We start from the raw sequence: 20,553 nt of genomic DNA, 5'->3' as shown, positions 1-20,553 counted from the left end.
GTCTGAAATACCTTTCTCTGCATTAATATTTTCATGTTCAAAAATTGGTGGTTTTTAGATAGACCTGAGGTTCAAATCTAATTGTGTCTCTCAGAGGCTTTGTATCTCTTCCACTTCTTCTACACAATGAGAATGTGGATCTGAAATTCACATGGGTTGTTTGTTGTTGGGATCAAGCCCATCAGTACATGCTCTCGTGCTTCGTAAACCATGAAGTGCTATTGTGCACAAGTTCTTAGGTTATGTTTTTGCTTAGGATTATTTCTTACAATCAGACATATTAGAAAGTTGTATAATGTCTTTGCTTAGCTAGTTAGCAGTAGAAAATAAAAGTGACATTCTCAGAATGAAAGGAAACAGATGAATGGAGCCAGAAATGGAAAATATAGATATAGATAGATACTGATATAGATCTATGATGGTGTACTACTCAGCCCTAAAGAATGATACATTTCTGTTATTTAGAAGGAAATAATTGTATCTTAAGACCATAATATTAAATGAGATAATAAGACACAGAAGGTTACACTAAGGATTCAGCTCAGCAGAATAGCACCTGCCTGGAAAGTATGATGTCATGAGTTGGATTGCTGGTATCAAAAAAAAAAAAAAAAAAAAGATTTTAAGACACATAAAGTTAAATATGCAAGACCCAAGTCTAATATGTGAGACCCAAATTATAAATCATTCAAAGAGCAGTGTACAAGAGAGCTAGCTGGTGGGAGACAGGCAGTGGACCATGGAGATGGAAAGGAGGTCTGTGAAGGAGGGGGAAGGCAAGGGGTGTGTGTGCCACTTCCCGATGATGAATCTTTTATTATATATCATAATTGTGTACCATAAATAGAAGCCTTTTTTTTTTTCAATACTGGGAATCAAACTCATGACCTCATGCTTGCCAGGCAGGTACTTATGTCACTGAGCTAAATCCCCAGCCCTAGAAACCTTTTGTTTTAAAAAAAAAGAAAGAAAATCTGTATACTTCCATTCAAAGATTCCTGTTACTGAAGAAGTAAATGAATCTTTTGGGTGAATGGTAAAAGAAGGTATTAGGATGATTTACCTTCCTGTCTGGCTTACTTCAGGGTTATTAGTACAGCAGGAAACCAGTTTGTATTTAACTGAAGGGCTCCAATAAGAAAAGTGAATTACCTCCCCATGAGAAAGAGTGCCTTTCACCTAGAAAGAAGAGCCTGTAGGTGACAGGAAGCAGAGTGTCAGAAATGCCCCAAAGGGACACATCATCAAAAGATGATCCTCCAGAGCACTGGAGAGGAGAAGATGGAGGTGGAGACATCAAGAAAATTCCAGCTCTGGGTTCGCTGTTTGATGCAGTAGATGCTACCCAGCCACATGTGCTCCGGAGGTTGAACTTGAAATTAAACACTGCACTGACCGTACTTCAGGTGTTCAGAAACTCTAGGTGACCAGCGGCTTGCATATTAGACAGTAGAGAAGGGCCTCACTGCAGCAGCAAGTCCTGGGCCTTCCCTGGGATTCCAGCTGGCATTCATCCTCCTGTAAGATGTCGGGCCTTACTGCACTCTGCCCTTTCAGTTTGTTGCCCTCTGCCATGGGTGAGAGTGATGTGTTCTACCCTCGGATACCAAGGCTTCCCCTTCAAGATGAAAAATCAGTCATTGGCTTCCTGTACCCTTTTGGAGAAAAGATAAACTCCTTTTGTGTGATGTAAAAGGCTATTAGTGACTTGCTCCTCCTGTTCTATCTCTGTTCTATCTGTAGTGCAGCCACTATATGGGATTCACCATCATTCAGGGCCCTGAAGTTCATTTTTCTAGCTCTTTACCTAGAGTGAACTTTCTCCTCAGTCCCTCCCTCCTGGCCTTCAGGACCCTGGTTCCAGCCCACAAAAGGTGGCCCTGTCTTCTCCTGCTTCTGTGACTCTGTAGCATTCCCATCCAGATGAATCAGTCCATATCCATGAGTGATGAACAAGTCAGTCTCCCTAGGCCAGATGAAGGTGAGGGAACTTTGTCATGGCCTTTGGGTCCCCAGTCCTCTTCTGTTCTTTCTGCAGAACCTGGCCCTATTAGACTGCTTAATGCCTAGCGCCAAACACCTTTGAACTCCAGTTGCTAAGCTGGTCACAGGGGCTCCACCCTTAGCATGAGTTAATCATTCTAAGAATAATATAGGTCAGGAGATGAGGAGACAAGGTGGCTTCTATTTAGACAGCTGTTGCTAATAGGCACTTTGTGTGCTCCTAATGAAGTAGACCACAAATCCCAAGCGCTGCATACCACTACCAGGTGGGAGGCTTGCTGTTCTGATGAGTCTACAGTATTCTGCTAGTTTAGTTTAGGGCTTTAAAATGGAAGCCATTAAACTGTGCTTACTGCAAAGGATACAGATAACAGGACTCAAGCATTCATGGGAGTTGTTTTTTTTTTTTTTTTTTTTTTTTTTTTTTAAACTCATAGTGAAAAGCACTAGATGAGGACTAAGGTAGCTTTGATTCAGTGAGGAAACTCAAGTAAGTTACTTGAACCTTAAATTTATTACCTGTAAAGTTCAGGTAATAACAGCTCTTACCTGCTTCACATGGATGTTGCAATAGTTAAATGAAATGACATATAACCATTTAACCCATAAACCCCTAGGAAAAAAGGCACTGGAATATGCACATATGGTTATATAGAGACAGATGGATACAGACACACACACAGAGACGTGTGTGTGTGTGTGTGTGTGTGTGTGTGTGTGTGTGTGTGAGGTACCTTCTATTAGCCAGCCCCTGTGCAAGGCCCTTTATATACATTATCTCACAATCCTCAATATATAAATGTTGGGTTCAAAATAAAATAAAATAAAATCTTTTACTCCAGGACATCTGAGTACCTCGTATACTAGTGGGTTTCATAGGTGTGATGTCCACAGATCTTACCACGCCCACTGCAGAGTAATAACCTCCGTCTCCCATAGGACGATAGAGGCCTGAGCGGTTAGCTGACTTGTCTAGAAACATGGAGAGAATAATGGCAGAGTAGAAGGATTCGGCTTGGCATTGCAGCTGAGACTGAGATTGTAAGACAGTTTAACTCTTTTTACTGGGTTTTCTCTGTGATAGGCAGATTTCTAAAACAGCCTCGTAAGATGTCATGCTCTGATCTGTGAAGCCTAAGAATACAGTGAGGTATCACTCCACTGATCATGTCATGTTAGGTGGCACCATTCACCTTAAAATAGAGGCATCATCCAATAAACTTAATCCAACCCCAGGAGCCCTTAGTTGCAGAAAGTTTTCTTTGAACAGAAGAAGAAGTCAGAGAGTCCCAAATATGAGAAAGATTCAACATCCAGTGGCTTGATTGAAACTAGAGAAATGATGTGAAGACTGTGGGTGGCCTCCAAGAGCCTCAAATGACCTCAGCTGAGAGCAGGAAGTGAGGACCTCTCCCTTCCTGCAAAAAGGAACTGAAATTCGCTGCAGCCTGTGTGGACTTGAGAGGGTCTTTCCTGGGCTTCTAGATAGAGCCCAGCCAGGCCAGTCATGAATTTGGCCTCAAGAGAGGCCTCATGGCCTCATTTAGCATAGAACCCATTTGAGCTCACTTGGCCTTCTGATTAGCTGAGCTATGAAATAGGAAATGTCATGGTAGTAAGGTGCTATGTCTATGGTGACATTTTACATGCTAATAGGAAATTAATACAAATGCCTTGTATTAGTTTACAGTAGTCAATAACACCTGCCTGGTGGGGTTATTTTATGAAAGAAATTGGACAAAACTCATTATAAAGCACTTAGCATAATTCTTGGTCCTTAGAAACACTTAAAAATTATCTCTCAGTTTTATTGTCATACTCCTTTGATAAATAGAAAGACCAAGGAGGCTCAGAAAGGTTAAGTACCATGCCCAGAGCCACAGAGCCAGCCAACAAAAATTGGATGAGAATAGTGGCAAAGAGCTGCATCCTCTGGAAGATGTGTTTACCCCTGAACCAAGACTTCTTAACCATAAATGCCCACTGGGATTATCTATGGAACGCACAGAAATAGGGACCCATTCTCACACCGTGATACAATTGTTAGGATCTGTGATCTTCGGTGACTTCTTCTTACAGAGCTTCATGGATGCTCTTAAGGCACACACCTGCAGGGTCACTGTGGCAGACGGAGGTCCTTGAATCAAGGGTGTCTTTAATCATCTTAGTCTCCACAACACAGCCCAGTATCTACCGATAACCCCACCAGGCAGGTGTTACTGACTATTGTAAACTAATAAAAGGCATTTGTTTTAGTTTCCTATTAGATGCTCTGTTTGTTAAATGAAGCAAAATAGAATAGTGTCATTTTTCTAGTTAGCTCTTCTCAGTCTCCTTCCAAAGGTTATGGACCTTTCTGTTTCTGTTACTATACTATCAACCTCCAAGTGGCTGGTGGTGAACATGCCTACCTACCTTTCTCCTAAACTGCCCCATTTTATGGCTGGCACAGTGAACCCGACATCCGCACCTGACAACTCTCAGAGTTTCTGAATTACCTCCTAGCACCCTGTCTCCCCACTCAACTCCAGATTCCCTTTCTTTTCTTTCTCCATAGAGGAGGCCGCCATTAACCTGATAGCAGCATGGTTAAAATAAGCATGCTAAGAATAGGGACAGAAATTTGAAGCTTCCTGGTGGAGCTAGAGACAGTAAATCTTTCCTGAGTGGCAGAGCTGCTCAAGAAAGGCAGATAAAAGGCGGCCTGTGGAAGGAGCAGGATAATGCACATTGTGTGGATTTCCAACCTGGTGCTTGGCACTTGGTCTTTCTTTTTAGTCTCAGGAGTGAGTGCCAGTGTCTTTCTGTTTTTCCTACTCACACTTATTTTTAACACTGTTTCCCTTTCTCAAGATAGCCCACCCAGTTCTACTAGTAACATTCATGCGATGAAAACCTTCAAGGAGAAAAAAGGAAGAGGAAGGAAATTCCTCAGAAGCTTCAGCTTCCTGTGGAACATTCTACTGGGCACGGTCATACTAATGATGGTGTCATTCTAAAAAATTTATAGGGCTCCTGCTGTCTTTCCAAAGGAATTGCACTACACTGTCAAATTAACTTCAATTGCTTTTAGTAGAGCTCCTGACAATGGCACTGAGAACTAAAAATCTCCATTCCCCGAATTCCAAGACTTTTGAAACGTCCCTGCTTTCATGGTGCCTAATAAATGTCAGCTCACATGTTGCTGTTCAGATGGGAGCCATCTGCTGATCGGAAAGAGCTTCTAATTGATCAGTGGGAGGGAAACTGCTATTTGCTGTCTGTTTGACATCTGGGTCTCAGTTTCCTTCATAAAGCTGGGATTGTAAGGTACATTTCATCCCATGGAACTAAACAGGATATCAAGAATATGAGGATCCATCTGTCTCACTCATCACCCTTTGTCTAGCACTGTGCCCTGCAGGTAGCAGTTTGAAAACATATTCGTTGAATAAATGATTGAGTAAATTAATCCCTGTGAAGCTGGGGGAGAAATCATCATTGTTTGGTGTCCATTTCTACAGGGTTTGTGCCCTTGCCACAAATGTGGTCACTCCCTTTGAACAGCCTCTCAGCTCTCCGGATGCAGGCATAATGATGGATTTCCCCACTCTGCAGCCTGAGACGATGAGTTTCATTGTTGATTTTGCATGTTATTTAAAAACCTGAAGTGTGGGCCAATCCCTGAATCACATGACAGTGGCTGGTCCTGAGTGACTGTTCCTGAGTGGCAGTGGCCACCAAGGCTGCTTGAGAGATCCTAGAACCCAGAGACATTCTTCATACCTCAAGTGTAAGCTGCCAGGATTCAAAATCTGGGGAGGTCAGCTTAGGCAAACGGGAGCAGCTGCACAGCCCTGGCTAGAGAGCAGAGCCAGGGGATGGATACCTCAGGCAGAGAAGTGAGGGGATATGGGCCTGCTTGGCCCAAGGTCTGCATGGGTGTCAGATGCATTAGAAACAGAGCTGTCATGACTGGAGTCCCACACATGAGGTCTTCCACCCAAAAGGGTTGTTTGCCAACCCTTTCCCCAGATAGGATTCATGTTGTAAAGAAGATGACCCACCTGAATAAAGAGAAGGGCCACAGGGTTATTCCAAAGTGAATGTGAAAGCTGCCGCCTCATTACTAATTGCCAGTTCCATTCCCTTTGAGTGACAACCTGGCTTAGTCTTGGTTTTCCCATTTGCAGTACAGTTAATTACCGTGCCGCCTTGGGAGTAGCATTAGGAAGACCAGGTCAGGTGGCGAACTCAGTGCACCTTTCTGTGTCTGGCACACAGCAGGTAATCAGCAAGTGCTTGTTTTGTGTCTTCTGTTTTAGTCAAGTCATTCATGTAGTATTCATTGATCATCCAGTTTTATAGAATCTGTGCTTGATATAGGGGGTACAGATATGAAAAAATCAGTCTTTTCTGGAGCTCACAGCTAAATGGAAGGAGCAGATATGTAGCAGGCATGTAGAAGAACTACAGATGACTATGCTATTTAGTTATATCCACGTTAGAAATATATGGGTGCATGCCCAGTGGGCATCCAGAAGAGGAAATTCCCAAGTGTGTGCTGGAGAGCAAGGAAGAGCATCTGTTATGCTCCAGCTCAAACATTTTACATACAGACAAAGAAAAATGTCCTCTAGTATTTTGTATTATGTGAGCCTTCCGTCATACAAATTTAAATTCTACACTGGGTTATAGGAATCAGGAACTCTTGGCTGGTGATCTACAGAAAATAGCTACAAGGTTGCCCTCAGTGTCCGTTGTGTTATGAAATGATAATAGGAGCTAATATTAATGGCAAGTCTTAAGACAGGTTGAGTGTCCCCAAACCAAAATTTAAAGACTCCAGTGTCTGAAACATTCTGAGTGCTAACCTCATGCCACAGTGGGGAAAACCCATACCTGGTCTCTTCTAATGGATTGCGGTCTGACACAGATGTGCTAAAAATGTACAAAATCACCTTCAAGCCATGAGCATGGGGTATACATGGGACATAAATGAATTTTGCATAGACTTGGGCACCATCTCCAAGGTATCTTATTTTGTGTCTTAGAGACTTCATTATGTGAATTTTCCAAAATCCAAAAGAAATCTAAAATCTGAAATACTTGTGGTTTCAAGCATCTCAGGTAAGGAATATTCAACCTAATTGTACTTATAATTATTAATTACTTACTGTGTGACAAGTATTTTTCTGAATTTTTATTCATCATCTCAATCTTCCCCAGATTCTTACAGTACAAATGCTTTTATTATCCCCCTTTTACAAAGGAGGAAACTGGAACTTAGAGAGGATATGTAACTCCAGAAAATCATCACTTAATGTAATCATGGTATCAAAGCTGTGGCTTCAGCTCAGGTTTATCTGGCCTCATATTCAGTTATCTGGCTTATATTCAGTTATAAGAACATTAAGCAGCCTCCAGAAATCTCTTTATTTAGGACAAAGACATAATGTGTATGAATTTGTTAGCAGCAAATCCAGAATAGGCAACTCAAAATGATGTCAACTCATTTCTATATAATCACTTAAGTTTAATAATCTGATTTCCTTAGGAGGATGATTTTTTTTTAAAGATCTGTTAAGTATACTTGATAGCTTTGTTGTCATTTAATTTAACATCTTTAGCAACTGTTTTAGTTTTTCCAAAGAAGTGGTAACTGTAATCTCTAGGGAACATTTTTACCTTTTCTTAAAAAAAAATTACATTTCAGTGTTGAAAACAAAGCAAATGGTTAAAGCAATCACAGAGTAGTAGCTTACACAATTCAGAGTTGTTAGCATGCATAGAAAGATAATATAGACACTGTCAGAATGAGCATTAAAGAGCTGCATTTTAGGTTGCTTGAGAAATCATCTGTAATCACAAGGAAGATTACTTGGGTGTTCATTGAGTTCACAACTGAAAGATGGAAGGCTGTGTTATAGCCTTATATTTTTCATGTGTTCGGAAGGGGAAATATATGCTTCAATAAACAAGTCTTGATTACAAAGACCAAATAAGGAAGGCGGAAACCATGCATAACTCAAAGGCTAATGCATTCTCTTGCAGATTTTCCTACTGATGATTGGAGAGATGGATTTGAGGCAACACTTCTGGGCCCTCATTTCAAACAGAGGCCAATTGAGGGACTGTTCTTTGATAGGAAGTGACCCCACATGAAAAAAAGGCAAATTCAAGTCTGACAGTCATGTCTGTGACAGTTATTTTTGTGTGTGGGAGCAGAAACGTGATTTTGGGAAGATACAAAGGGCCACATATTTCTGCAGTAGGTCGCCAAAATTTTGAAGATGCTTTGCTTGCAACTCCATGAATCCGTCTAATGCTTTATTGTCCCCTTTTTATTGTAAGTATTTTAAACATGCAGATAATTGTAGAGAATAAGATAGTAAGTATACCCACTGCTCAGATTTGGCAAAGCTTAAAATTTTGTCTATTTGCTTCAGAATTAAAAAAAAAAGTTTGGGATTGGGGGTGTATCTTAGTGGTAGACTGCTTGCCTAGCATGTGTGAAGCTCTGGCTTTGATCCTCTGGATTGAAAAACTAAATGAAAAACCAAAACAACAAAAAGCCCCAAACTAAAATATTACCAACAGACACCAATAAGAACCTCTGAGGTATTTCTTGAACCAGTCTTCCTGAAGTGGAATTCAATATTTTGAATTTGATGTCTAGCATTTCTTAGGGATTTTTAAAAAACAACTATTATTGCATGTTCTCTATCTAAAACAGCATGTACTTTGGGTGACAAGTATTTTAAAATAACAAAAATGTATTTGCCCTAAACATAGACATGTCTCTACTTTTGGAATCAAAATTGCTAGATTTACCAGTGTTAATTAGGATACACTCATTTTATTTGTTACATGTAGTCTATTAAAGGAATATAACAATAATTGTTTACTCAGTGTTCTGGTAAGGAGAATTAAGGTCATCTATAATATGACTTGTAAACAAAGGGGAAAGCTTCAATATGTATTATTCCATTTACTGTCTGCGCTCTTGTGCTAGGATGTTGAGAGGTAAATACGAGTAGGTTATTGGATCTTACTATGCATGCAACTTCAGTTTTGTTGGATCTTTCCCAATGATACTTGACAGTAGGTTTTCCAATTAATATACTCCCCAGCAGGATATGAGTGTTCTTTATTCATATAAAAGCAATAATTGAATCATTTAGCATAATTAGATATTTTAGTTTTTGCCAATCCGAAGGATATAGAATGATCCCTCATTTTTCTTTTTTTTTTTTTTTTTTTTTTTTTTTTTGTCTTTTTCTTTTTTATCGGTACCAGGGATCGAACTCACGACTGCCTGCTTGCAAGGCAGGCGCTTATGCCGCTGAGCTAAATCCCCAGCCCCTGATCCCTCATTTTTGTTTTAACTTGATTTTCCCTGTCTCTGTTGAAGTTGGATTACTTTTATTCTTATTGGCATTCCAGTTTTCCCTTATAAATTTCACGTTCATATCTCTTTAATCCTTTTTAACTGTGTTTTCCCTTTTATATTGAAATATAATTTGTTGTGTATTCGATATACGAATTTACTACCATTATTAATGTTGCTGTTTTTGTACATGAAACATAGATGCAGTAGAATCCACAGAGAAATTGTCACCTGCGTGGATGTGTCTGTGTGTACAGTTTGATGGATATCAAAATGCAGAATGCCAGGAAAAACGAAAACTGTTTTGAGGGACATAAAAGTTGTGGGTCCCAGATTCAAAGCCTTCTTGGGCAGATTCTGTTTTCCAGGCACTTTGACTCTCTCAGGACAGTAGCAGGCAGAAGGCAGACGCCTTGACGCCTTCACTTCAGGGTTTCAGGAGCAGATTTTCCACCACCTCTGTTTCAGGGAATGTTGCAGCCACAGCTGATGCTTCAGACCTGACCCCTTATGTGAAACGCAAGGAGTGCTCCCCGGACTCATCCCCCTTAGTGCCGCACTGCGCGGCCACCCTAGCTGCCTCTGCTTCGTTGTGATATTTCTTTTCTTTTGCTCCCTATCTCTCTGCCCATCTCAATCACTCATTATAGCTCATCACTACTCATCGTTATTGTGTGCTATCACGTGTCTTTCTCATTAGGCCTGCAGACTCTGTGATGACAGGCTTTTGTGCTTCTCACTGAACTCCCAGGCCTAAATCATGCCAGGCATATAGTGGAGTCTCATGCAGTTTTGTTGAATGAATGAATGATCTATACTTTAAAACCGTTTCTGTATACAATGGCATATTTCAATTCTACTGAGACTTAGGGTATGAATGTGTTTTGTATTCTAAGTACAAAACAGTGTCTTGGAAGTACTGCATGTGTTTGATGAAGAGTATGGGCTTCCAGTTGACATGGAAATGGTTTAAGTCTTCATTCATCCTTATTCCACTGCTAGTCATCCCCATTGCACTACTGATTGCCCGCGGCTGGTGATGTGACTATTTGTCTATCTTAGCTAGCAGGATTTTTTCACTTGGAAACAGTGCTACAACATTAGCACTCCTGAAACATTTGCCAGATATATGAGAAGAGTAGTGGACAAGGTGGCCAGAGTTGGGGGTTGAAAAATGGGGAAAGTGCAGCATTACCATTGCAGGAGATGGCACGTTAGTTCAGCTTTCCAGTTTTAAATAAGCAGTCTTATTAAACAGGATTAGAGGAAATGATTGGCCTTGAAGCCTTCCAAGGGGAAATGATTGGCCTTGGAGCTGCTGTCCAAGTGAATGTAGTCTTCAGTGTGGCTCGGGTCAGCACTGGTGACCCAGGCAGTGCTGACTGTGGGGTGTTGGGCTGGACATGGAAACAGCTTGTGGTGCTGAGTTGACAGTATCTTGACTCAAGATGGTTTGTCCTCTCGAGAACCCTGCTGCCAGTGCCAGAAGGAGCCTGGGCACAGGCTGACGCTGCTCTGCACTTGGAGGGCTTGGGAAGATGTGTCTGGAGTGCCACAGTCAAGGTTAGCTGTAATCGCAGGGGAGCTTGGGATTATCAAGGAGGAGGTGATACTTGGAGATAATATCTGTGAAGGACTCAAGTCATGGCAGTCTGTGCGAGCTCCTGTACACACTCCATAGCAATCCTTGGCTGTAGTGATTCACTCCACACACACATGCCTGTACGTGTGCCGTTAGGCACTGGGATAAGACTGCAAACAAGCCTGATGTGCTATCTGTCCCCTTAGGAGCTTTTAGTCCACTTGAGGATAATTAAAAACTGTCACAGCAGTCACACAGTCTAGTGCAATGCAGACTACTTTGGAAGTGTACTGAAGGATACTTATTACAAGGATGAAGGAGGGTTGTTTAACTCATCTAGCTAGAAAGGGGCAAGTTTAGGATTCAAACCCAGACTGTTCAGATCCCAGAGCCAGTTCTTCTCATAGTGTTATGCAGTGCAATGTGAAGACAGATTGTTTTAAGGGGAAGAAGGGACATGGAGCCCAGGCCCTGTCCACTGGTGACTCAGGAATGCATGTGACCCCTACGAGGCTGGATGTCATCCCCAAAGAGTTCCATATTGGCTAAGCAAAGTTGGAGATGCCACTGAAGATACACACACACACACACACACAGATACACACACACACACACACACACACACATACACTGTTTGCCTCTGCACACTGCCCCTGAGACTGCAGGACTTGTGATGGGCCCCATTTCCAACCACATTACTGACACTGGGGAAGGCACCCTTATGGCCCATTCTCTCTTCTTTTCTACCTGATGGCATGCATAACTGCTGAGCATACAGACTACAGACAAGAATCTAGATTAGTCACTCATAGCTTGAAGGGGAGGTGACAAACATGAAGTGACAGTGACCAGCGAACAATTTCTGAGCCAGTAAGTCAAGTTTCTGACTTTTGAAAGATTTGGGCTGCATGGCCCCAGGAGACACCATTGTTGACCAAAATTGCCATCACCACACAAAGCACCTCGTATCAGTGAAATAAAGACAGGAAAGTTTAATGTGATTTACCAGCCAGAAATTTCCTTGTGATTGCTGTTGTCTATGTAGTATGCAGAGCTTTTACCTTCACCTGTATGACTGACCTCAGCTGACGCAGAACAATGAGGTCTCAGTGGGCATGCGAGCTGCTGTGTCCCTGGAGCTGCCCTCTTCCAGACAGACATCAGCATGCTAGGTCTTGCTAGGGTAGATTTGGAAAACTGCTTCCTCTCCTCTGGCACCTACATTTGCACCAGCTTTCTTAGGACACTGTGGGCATAGAGCAGAGTGGGAACATGCTGAGGTGTGGGCAATGGGAGAATATCGGCTGTCAAAAGGAAAAGGAACAGCTACCCTGCACAGCAAGGAAAGAAGAGCAGGTATCAGAGATGTGGGATAACAGGCAGCCTCCACAGGTCTTGTCCTGTGAGAGGGCTCCTCCTCACAGATCTCTACAAGGCCCACCGTGCAGCTAAGCATAGGACAGCTCCAGTTTTCTTTTTTCTACCCAGGGCCTTCGCACCGAAGGACATCGCTGCCCCTTTTAATCTTTTTATTTTGAGACACAGTCTTGCTAGGTCCTGAAGCTGCCTGGAACTCATGGCCTCCTCCTTCCTTAGCGATCCAGGGTGCTGGATTACAGGTACACACCACCACACCTGGTAAAAGAACAGGGTTTCTTTAACAACTGCCTGAGCTTGCCTTGAAGGTTGTTTATGAAGTGCACTGAATTCCACAGGCTGGTGAAGACACCGAAGGCATGAGACACATATGCAAGGCCAAAGGAGAGAAAGAACATCTCCTGGTTTGTGTCCACTGAATTAAAAGCCTTCATCTGCCCAATGCATCTTTAATGCCTGAATCTTTCCTGATCCATCCTGCCCCTTCAGTGCACATGCCCTTGCCAGAATGTGGCCTGGTTTCGGCCAGCTGGTGCTGACAGACTGACTTCATGCAGGCATAAGAAGAGGACCCAGCTATCTGAGAGCTAAGATCAGACCTAGTAATGCACATCGCTGTAGACCTTAATGTATTTTTTGTTGTTGTTGTTTAAATATTGTGACTTTCTCCAGGTGTGGTAGTCCATACCTATTTTCTCAGTACTGTGGGAATGTGAGGATTACAAGTCCAACCTGGGCAACTATTGTTGTTAGGGCTTGCAAGGGAATAGATTTAATATAAGACACATAATATGTAGGGTTATTTTGTAATAGTCACCCAAAAAGTAAAATTCAGAAGAGTGCAAATGATCTGCCCATGCACTAGTGACACAGAGAATCCAGCTGAGGGCCTGGATCCTGTGGCAGTGTCCCACACAAGTCCAGCTGGAGGATTTGAGCCCATGACAGTGTCTCGTGCAAGTCTGTATTAAGGATCTACACTAGGAAGACCCAAAGGCCAGGGGTGCTACTAGAAATTCTGCACAAACTGGATGAAGGATCTGTGCCAGCAGGCTGAGGGATCTGCACTAGAGCCAAGAAGTGATACTCAAGGTAAGGACCAGAGCTCCCCTGAAAAGAACCACAACCATCCTCAGTGACAGAAAGGACCTAACCTCCTCCAACAGTGAGAACAGCTGAGTTCATATCAGGAAAGCCAGTGACAAGCTTCTCTGTGAGAATCAACAGCGCACCATCTTCCCCTCCAGTTCTCCTTTGATGCTATTGGCAGCAATCCTCAGGCAGGCCTTCCACACCCAGTGCCGTGCTGACTCAGTTTGGCTGGATGTTCTAAGTTGCCCATTAGTTAGTCCAGCATAACAATTTAGTAAAACCATCCCTCAACATAAGAAAAATAAAAGGGCTGGGGATGTGGCTCGGGCAACGGCTCTGGGTTCATTTAATATCAAATACTGCCACAAATAAGAAGTTCTGTCTTCAAAGAATTACACAGAGCTAATTAAGATATTACCATTTAGACATTGTGAGAGAAATGACTATTTCAGCAAAGGTAAGAGGGAGTCGTCCCCTTCTGAGTGGCAGCTTCCACTCTAGGGCATTCTTGTGGTGTTTGTCTTCTGCTCCAGCCTGAGAAGCACAGGCCTGTAGGCCATGAGATGGACCACATCCACTCAAGACAGAGGCTTGCCCAGCTTTGTATAGAATGGGAATCACACACAATGCTGATCCAGGCAGTGCCTGGGTAGTCCAGGCAGCATGAATTGACTGAATAAATGAGCATACATTAGGCAACCCGAGGTTCTGCACAGTCTTTGAGGAAGAAGCTAGTAGAGGCCCTGGTTGGAGAGTGCAGGGAACCTGAGGAGAAACCTGCTGTGCCGTTGGCAGACACTCTGGGTCTCCTAGTGGATTTGGAAATCTTCCTGGCCCCCCATGTTCTCATCTGTAACAATTCAAATGTTACTTTCTTTGGGGCAGGTTTATAGAAACACAACTTGGCAGTGATGGTATGGGTCAGTGAGCGTGATGATGACAGTCATGACTGTGGTGATTATCTTGCATCTGGGTATAAGCACATTTGGGTATGTGTTTTCTCCCAAACTAGAGTGGAAGCTCTTTGCAGACAGAATCTTGCTTGTCTCAGCCCACCTTGAGGAACTTATCCCAGGCCAGAAACTGGCAGTGTCTCATATGATGAAAACAGGCTTTACATACAGGGAAGGACAGAGAACTTTGAAAGTAGCATTGCCCTACAGCCTATAAATCCCCCGGACCCTACAGAGCCAGGGGTGGTGCCTTAGCTCCATCAGACTGTTGGCACTGGTTTTATACATAATGATATAAAAAAGTCACTCGTTTTGGCTACCAAGCCTGCCACAGGACCATCCTTGTAGCAATCCCAGAGAAACATTCACAGCCCTTTATAGGTGAGCATTCGCAAAGGTACAGAGAGGGCAAGCTGCCTTTCCACGGCCACAGAGAAAGCAGACTGGAGCATAAAGCCTGAGTTTACATGCTTGACTCCTAAGCTCATTGTGTAACACCTGGCAGCTGCTTCAGGTGATCCTCCATACCCGTGCGGGTAGCAGGGTGGGGCGGTGTGGGGGAGCCAAGGACACTGACCTCATGAATAAAGGCTGTTTTATTTCTTCTTATCTGCCGGCACCCACCTGACTCATGTTCTTCTCGTGTCCCTTTGGGCGAACTTGGATTCAAATCCAGTGAGTCTCCCCGCTAGCCTTCTTGAGCAGGCTAATCACAGACAGGGGTGGCCCCTTTTTTGTCTTCTGTAGGGCTGCCACCCTGTCCGTAAAATGGAGGACTATTCCACAGCACGATTCAGAATTTTTGTGGAAGAAAGGAAGCAGATCAGAAACTCAGGGTCCCCAGGCCTTGCTGAAGACCTGCAGGGCGATAGAAGGAGGCAATTTTTTACTTTCACTGATCACTGTGTTTCCATTAGAAGCAGGATGACCTTCACAGAAAGGTTATAGACTCGTTATTAGAGATCGTCAGAGCTGACTAGACACTGGATTAATGGGGATTTGGTGGATTTCTATAAAGAGTGCTTGAATGTGAGACTCATAGCCAACACAAAGACAGTTTTTCAAATCGCAAAGACTGTTTGCTCAGAAAGTTTCTGGTTTTCAGAAATATTGGGGATAATGGAGGGCACAGAATTTCTGGGTGGGGGATCCAGGCTCCGGTGGGTGCTGCTGGGTAGCTCCTTTATTTCCTCCTCCTTTGCATTCTGAGTACAGTGTGAAATAATGGGAACAGTTGGTTTGTTCTAGCAAGTCATCGCGAGGAACAAATGTTTCTTTTGTTAAGTTTGGACTTGCAGATTCTTCCTGATTAGGACTGCTCCCCATCAGATTTGGAAAACATTGCTTTCTCCCAAATTCTCCGCATCACTTTGATGTCGGCCTTTCAGAGCAGCCTGCGAGCTGCAAGATCCCAGCTGGAGAGCAGAGCCTGGCACTCTGCGGCCATGGTGGCCAACCTCTTGCAGGGTGGCCTGAGCTGTGGAGGGAAGGGCTCCTCGCTGGATCCTGGATAGCAGGGTTGCTCAGGTGAATACCAAGTTTATTTTCTCTCCTAAGCCTTGGGTTTCTGGATGCTCAAATCTCCTAAGTCCGGGAGGCATTTTTCTGTGTTTTGTTTCATTTCCCTTTGTGGATCAAAGGAAGAAATCTCTTCTCCTTTGTAAGGCTGCATGGGCCTCTGAAAATGCCAAGCTTATTTGCTTTGGGGTGGAATTTGTCAACTTGCTGTGGCCTCCCGGATGGCTCTTGGTTATACCACTGCAGAACCGGGAAATGTATCCTGACTTCATAACTAATGAGAGGCCAACTCTTTCCTCTGTAAAGTGGCATCCGATCCTCCTCAAACCAAAGTGTGGCTGGGCTGCAGTGGTTGGAATGTGACCCCTCAGACAATCAAGAATGCTGGGGTGGAAGCAGTGAGGACAGGGCCTCTATAAGAATGATGTCATAGTGATGCCTCTCTTGCTCAGGGGATGAAGGCCCTAATAAAAAGCCTTCACACAGCCCAAGCTACCTTGTCCTGGCTTCTTCCCCATGAAGACTAGCAAGAGGGCCCTCAGCAAGCCAGCTCCTGGAGCCCTCAGTGGGACTTCCAGCCTCCTGAACCGTGAGAAGCGGGTGGCTCTGTTCTGTGGATTTCCTAGGCATTGGTATACTGAGACAGCAGCATAGACACACGAAGACAAGGGTTCTTACTGGGTGCCCCCATTTTACCGGCGGATCCTCTGAGTGCCAGTCACTTTTCTGTGCATCTGTGTCTACCACTGTGTTATACCCGGAGGGCAGAGATGAAGTGAGGCTTATCTCTAAGACCCCAAGGCCTAGCAGGGGCGTGCCCGAGTCCATGCCCAGTGAATGATGGCAGGTGACAGGGGGAGGGAGAACGAAGAGAGTAGGTGGAGGGGCCAATGAGATTAGGCAGCAGAGGGCAGTGGCAGTGCTGAATACTGAAAGGATTCCTGGGTTAGGCGAACCAGCTCGTTTTATAGGTAAAACAACAGGGTTTGGAAGAGGTCAACTGCCAGAAAAGCAGTGCACCCTAGGCTTTGTTGTGTGGTTTAATACAATCTTCCCCTCCCTAATGTCCTGTCCAAGGAGAAATGGGTACAAGTAGAAAGAAGACATGACTGACAGGGCAGGATGTCTTGGAGTTCTGGGCAGAGTCTGCATTTTGTGTGGCTGTAGACACAGGTAAATTGGAAGGACATGGTTTTCTGACCTCTCCCCCTTTTGGGTCTGCCCAGGGTGAGGGGTCAGGGCTCTGTCTCTGTACTGTCCACTGTAGTAGTCACTACTAGACATGTGCGGCTCCTGAATTCACAGCATGTGGCTGAACAAGACAGAGATGTACCATATGTATAAAGTACACGCTAAACTTCAGTGCCTTGATACAAAACAAGCTGGAATAGCTCACCCATAATTTTCATATTGATTACATGTTACAATGATATTTTCAATGTATTAAGTAATGGAAAATATTTTAGTAAAATTCTACCTCTTTTTACTTTTTATATGTATGACTCCCTGAACCTTTAAAATGACATCTGTGGTGCACACATTATTTCTTTTGGATAGGGCTGTTCTAGGCCATCCAGCTGAGGTCGCAGGCAGCCCAGCCCACCAGACATAACCCTCTCCCACCTGTCACCCCACAGGCCAGCCGGCACTGCCTCTCATCCTGTGGGGCCATGGTCCCTCCTACTCAGCTCACCTGCAGCCACTCATCCTTGGCAGATCTGGCCCTCAGGGTTGCCTTTTCCGTGCCTCCCAGCCCCATGCAGGGGGCAGAGGTATCTGAGATTGGGGTCAAATCCAGCCTGGGATCCAGACTCTGCCATTGTTTTGTCACTGATCTCAGAAAGCTCACTGCACGCCATTATTGGACTCCTTCATTTAACATGGGAGTAATAGTAATGCCCTACCTATCCCAAAAGATGTCGAGATAACCAGTGAGTTACTCTGCATAGTTGTGATCTGCACATAGCAAAATAACACAAACTCTGCATAGTTGTGATCTGCACATAGCAAAATAACACACACACACACACACACACACACACACACACACACACGTAGTTGTGTTAGTAATGATGCTTTGGTTTTTATATCATCATCATTACTGGGGTGATCCAAACCCTGCCCTGACCACCTGATGGTGGGCCATTTGCCTTTCCTGGCTGGGTCCTTGCTCATTTGTAAAGTAGTGAGAGGCTAAACATCCCTCCAGCCTTGCTGTTAGGTGAGTTCCAGATGCTGTCTTGTAGAGAATAGAGGTTTGGAAGGCAGAGCACTTGATGCTGAATTTGCATTGCCTTTGACATTGCATCATGTGCACTTTCTCTGGCCTGGCTAGTGTGGAGGACTGTGGTCACGGTCATGGTCACAGTGGAAAACAGGAGTGCATGGAGTGCATAGATGTACGTATATGCAATAAAACCTCAATGTTGTTTTGCTTTTTGGAATGTAGCTTTAATCTTTTGTATTTGTCATTTCCATAACACTCAGCTGTTAAAGACTTCCATATTCTCTCCTGGCAAGGAATTAAATGGAGATACCCCATGGTTAAGGGACTTCTGGGTCATCCACCCACAGGGATGGAGCAGGGAGCACCTGTTGCTCTCAGCCCTGGCCTGCACAGTGAGCTGCACCTGAGGAATAAGGGAAAGTGAGGGCACTTCTGGTCTTGGCAGTGGTGAGGGAGCCCTTCCAGCTCAGTCTGACACTCCCTGTGTGGAGGTGTCCCCAGGCTGGTCTGTGAGGTGCTACAGGATCACAGCCATGTCATGCCATAGAAGCCAAAGAATTTCCTTCAGAAGCTCCCGCACTGAAGGGTGTAAACGAGCCCTGAGTGTTTTCATTGACTTTCTTGATCTCCCAACTCAAGTTAAAAGCATCATTTTGCTACGCTGTCAGTCAATTTCACTTTTGTGAGAATTTTAAAGATGTATAAGCCCCTAAGGTGACAGTCCCAGCCTGGTGCTGTCATGCTGAGCTGTGTCATATTGAATTCTGTCACCGAAGAGAAACAAAATGAAATGCACCCAGGTGTAAAATTCCAGGCCTTGTTCGTTCTCATCGATACCAGATTAGAATGGCAGGGTCTAATATTATGAAATTGATATGATGAAGATTGATGCTTTAACATTAATGGGCTGGTAGTAAAATGTTCCATTCATGTATTCATGTACATGCATGTCATCACAGGGAAAACACTTTATTTTTTCCCTTTTTTATTTTTGATTTTTTGATAATTAGACTGGTTGCCCATTAGAATATATGTACACTCTCTCTTTTGCCATTTTAAGAAAACCAAATGAACTTGATTGTATTCATATGGTGTTTTTTTTTTTTCATCAAATTTACTGATGGGCCTATTTGAGGTTGACTTCTCTCTGTGTTTTTCTGTGTGTTTTCTTATAATATTCCTTTTCTGAGATAGCAAGTTGACAAATGAGGCCTTCGGTAAACCACTGATGGGACACAGTGGTGTAGGCAACACAGGGCTTTTATAATATTTACTAAGAAATCACTGTCCCACGATCTGCATGCCCTGGCAAGTGGGATAGGGCTCCTGCTGACTTCACCTATGAGCACACAGACTAAAATATTTTACTGATGGGGCTTTTGAGTTTTATTGTCAATCAGCAGGATGGTTTATTTCAAGAATTTCATGACAGGAAAAATTTCAGTGATTATCCAATTTTACAGTCTTTTCATGTATAGTTTTGGTTATGTTGTAAAAGCCATAACGCTATTATTCTCTGAAATATTAATGGCAATTTTATATCCTTAAATCACCCAATAATGATGATGCTAGCTAGCAATACAATACTTATTAATATTAATACCAGTGCTAATGAGAGCAGCTTCCATAGGCCAAGTCTTTAAGCACTCTTTCACTTTTTTTTCTACATTTCCATTTAATCTTCATAATGTTCTTAAAAGTTAAGCATTGTTATCTCAATTTTATTAATGAGGAAGCCAAGGCTTAAAGAGGTGAAGTCATTTGGCTAAGGTCACACAGTATGCAAAAGCTAAACTGAGATTTCAATTTAGGTCTCTTTAGTTCAAGCTGTGCGGCTCTTCTATAATCATATAAATGACTTTCCTAGTAAATTTTATTATGTTCACATTGAGGTGCGGCTGGTCGATTGAGAGGATGACTGGGAGGTGTGAATGGGGCTAGGAGCTGCAGGTCCTTGGGCCAGAAGAGAGGCACAGCTATGAGCCATGGAGTTACATTGCCACTGTGGTTCCTCCCGCTCGGCAGTTGCTGGTTATTCTGTATCAATAGACAAAGTTCACGTGCAGATGAAGGTCAAACAAAGCAGCCAAATGTTAGCTGTCAGACCCGCTCAGTTCAGGGAGATGTGACTTATACTGCAGGGTGGTCCTCTGAGCTCAGAAAGCAAGGCAGGTAGAGTGGAATTGAAGCTAGCTGCATGGTGTCTAGAATCTCGCCTTGTGATTAGATAAAGGGCATTATTGACAGTAACAAGCACATTCTACCAGAGAGGGACAGATTTCAGAGGAAGCTTTAAGCTTTTCCTCCTGTGAACATCTAGTTTGCAACACAAAGTATAAACTTTCCCCAGTTCATGTAGCTGTATTTGCAGCAGAGGGACAGCATGTTTTTAAGGAGAAAAAGAAATGTGTTCGAAGCATATGGTTGATGC

General features: G+C 43.5%; 1 protein-coding gene across 11 annotated transcripts in view; it reads left to right on the top strand.

Moving 5' to 3' along the window:
* The window catches only part of Dab1 (DAB adaptor protein 1), a 1,082,808-nt gene that overhangs the window by 877,391 nt on the left and 184,864 nt on the right, over positions 1 to 20,553 (top strand). The gene's annotated exons all lie outside the window — the stretch shown is intronic.

Source organism: Cavia porcellus, unplaced genomic scaffold, assembly GCF_034190915.1.
Source record: "Cavia porcellus strain 051 isolate PalLab524CR breed Dunkin Hartley unplaced genomic scaffold, mCavPor4.1 scaffold_25, whole genome shotgun sequence".
Taxonomy (NCBI): domain Eukaryota; kingdom Metazoa; phylum Chordata; class Mammalia; order Rodentia; family Caviidae; genus Cavia; species Cavia porcellus.
This window is presented reverse-complemented; position numbering and strand designations above follow the sequence as displayed.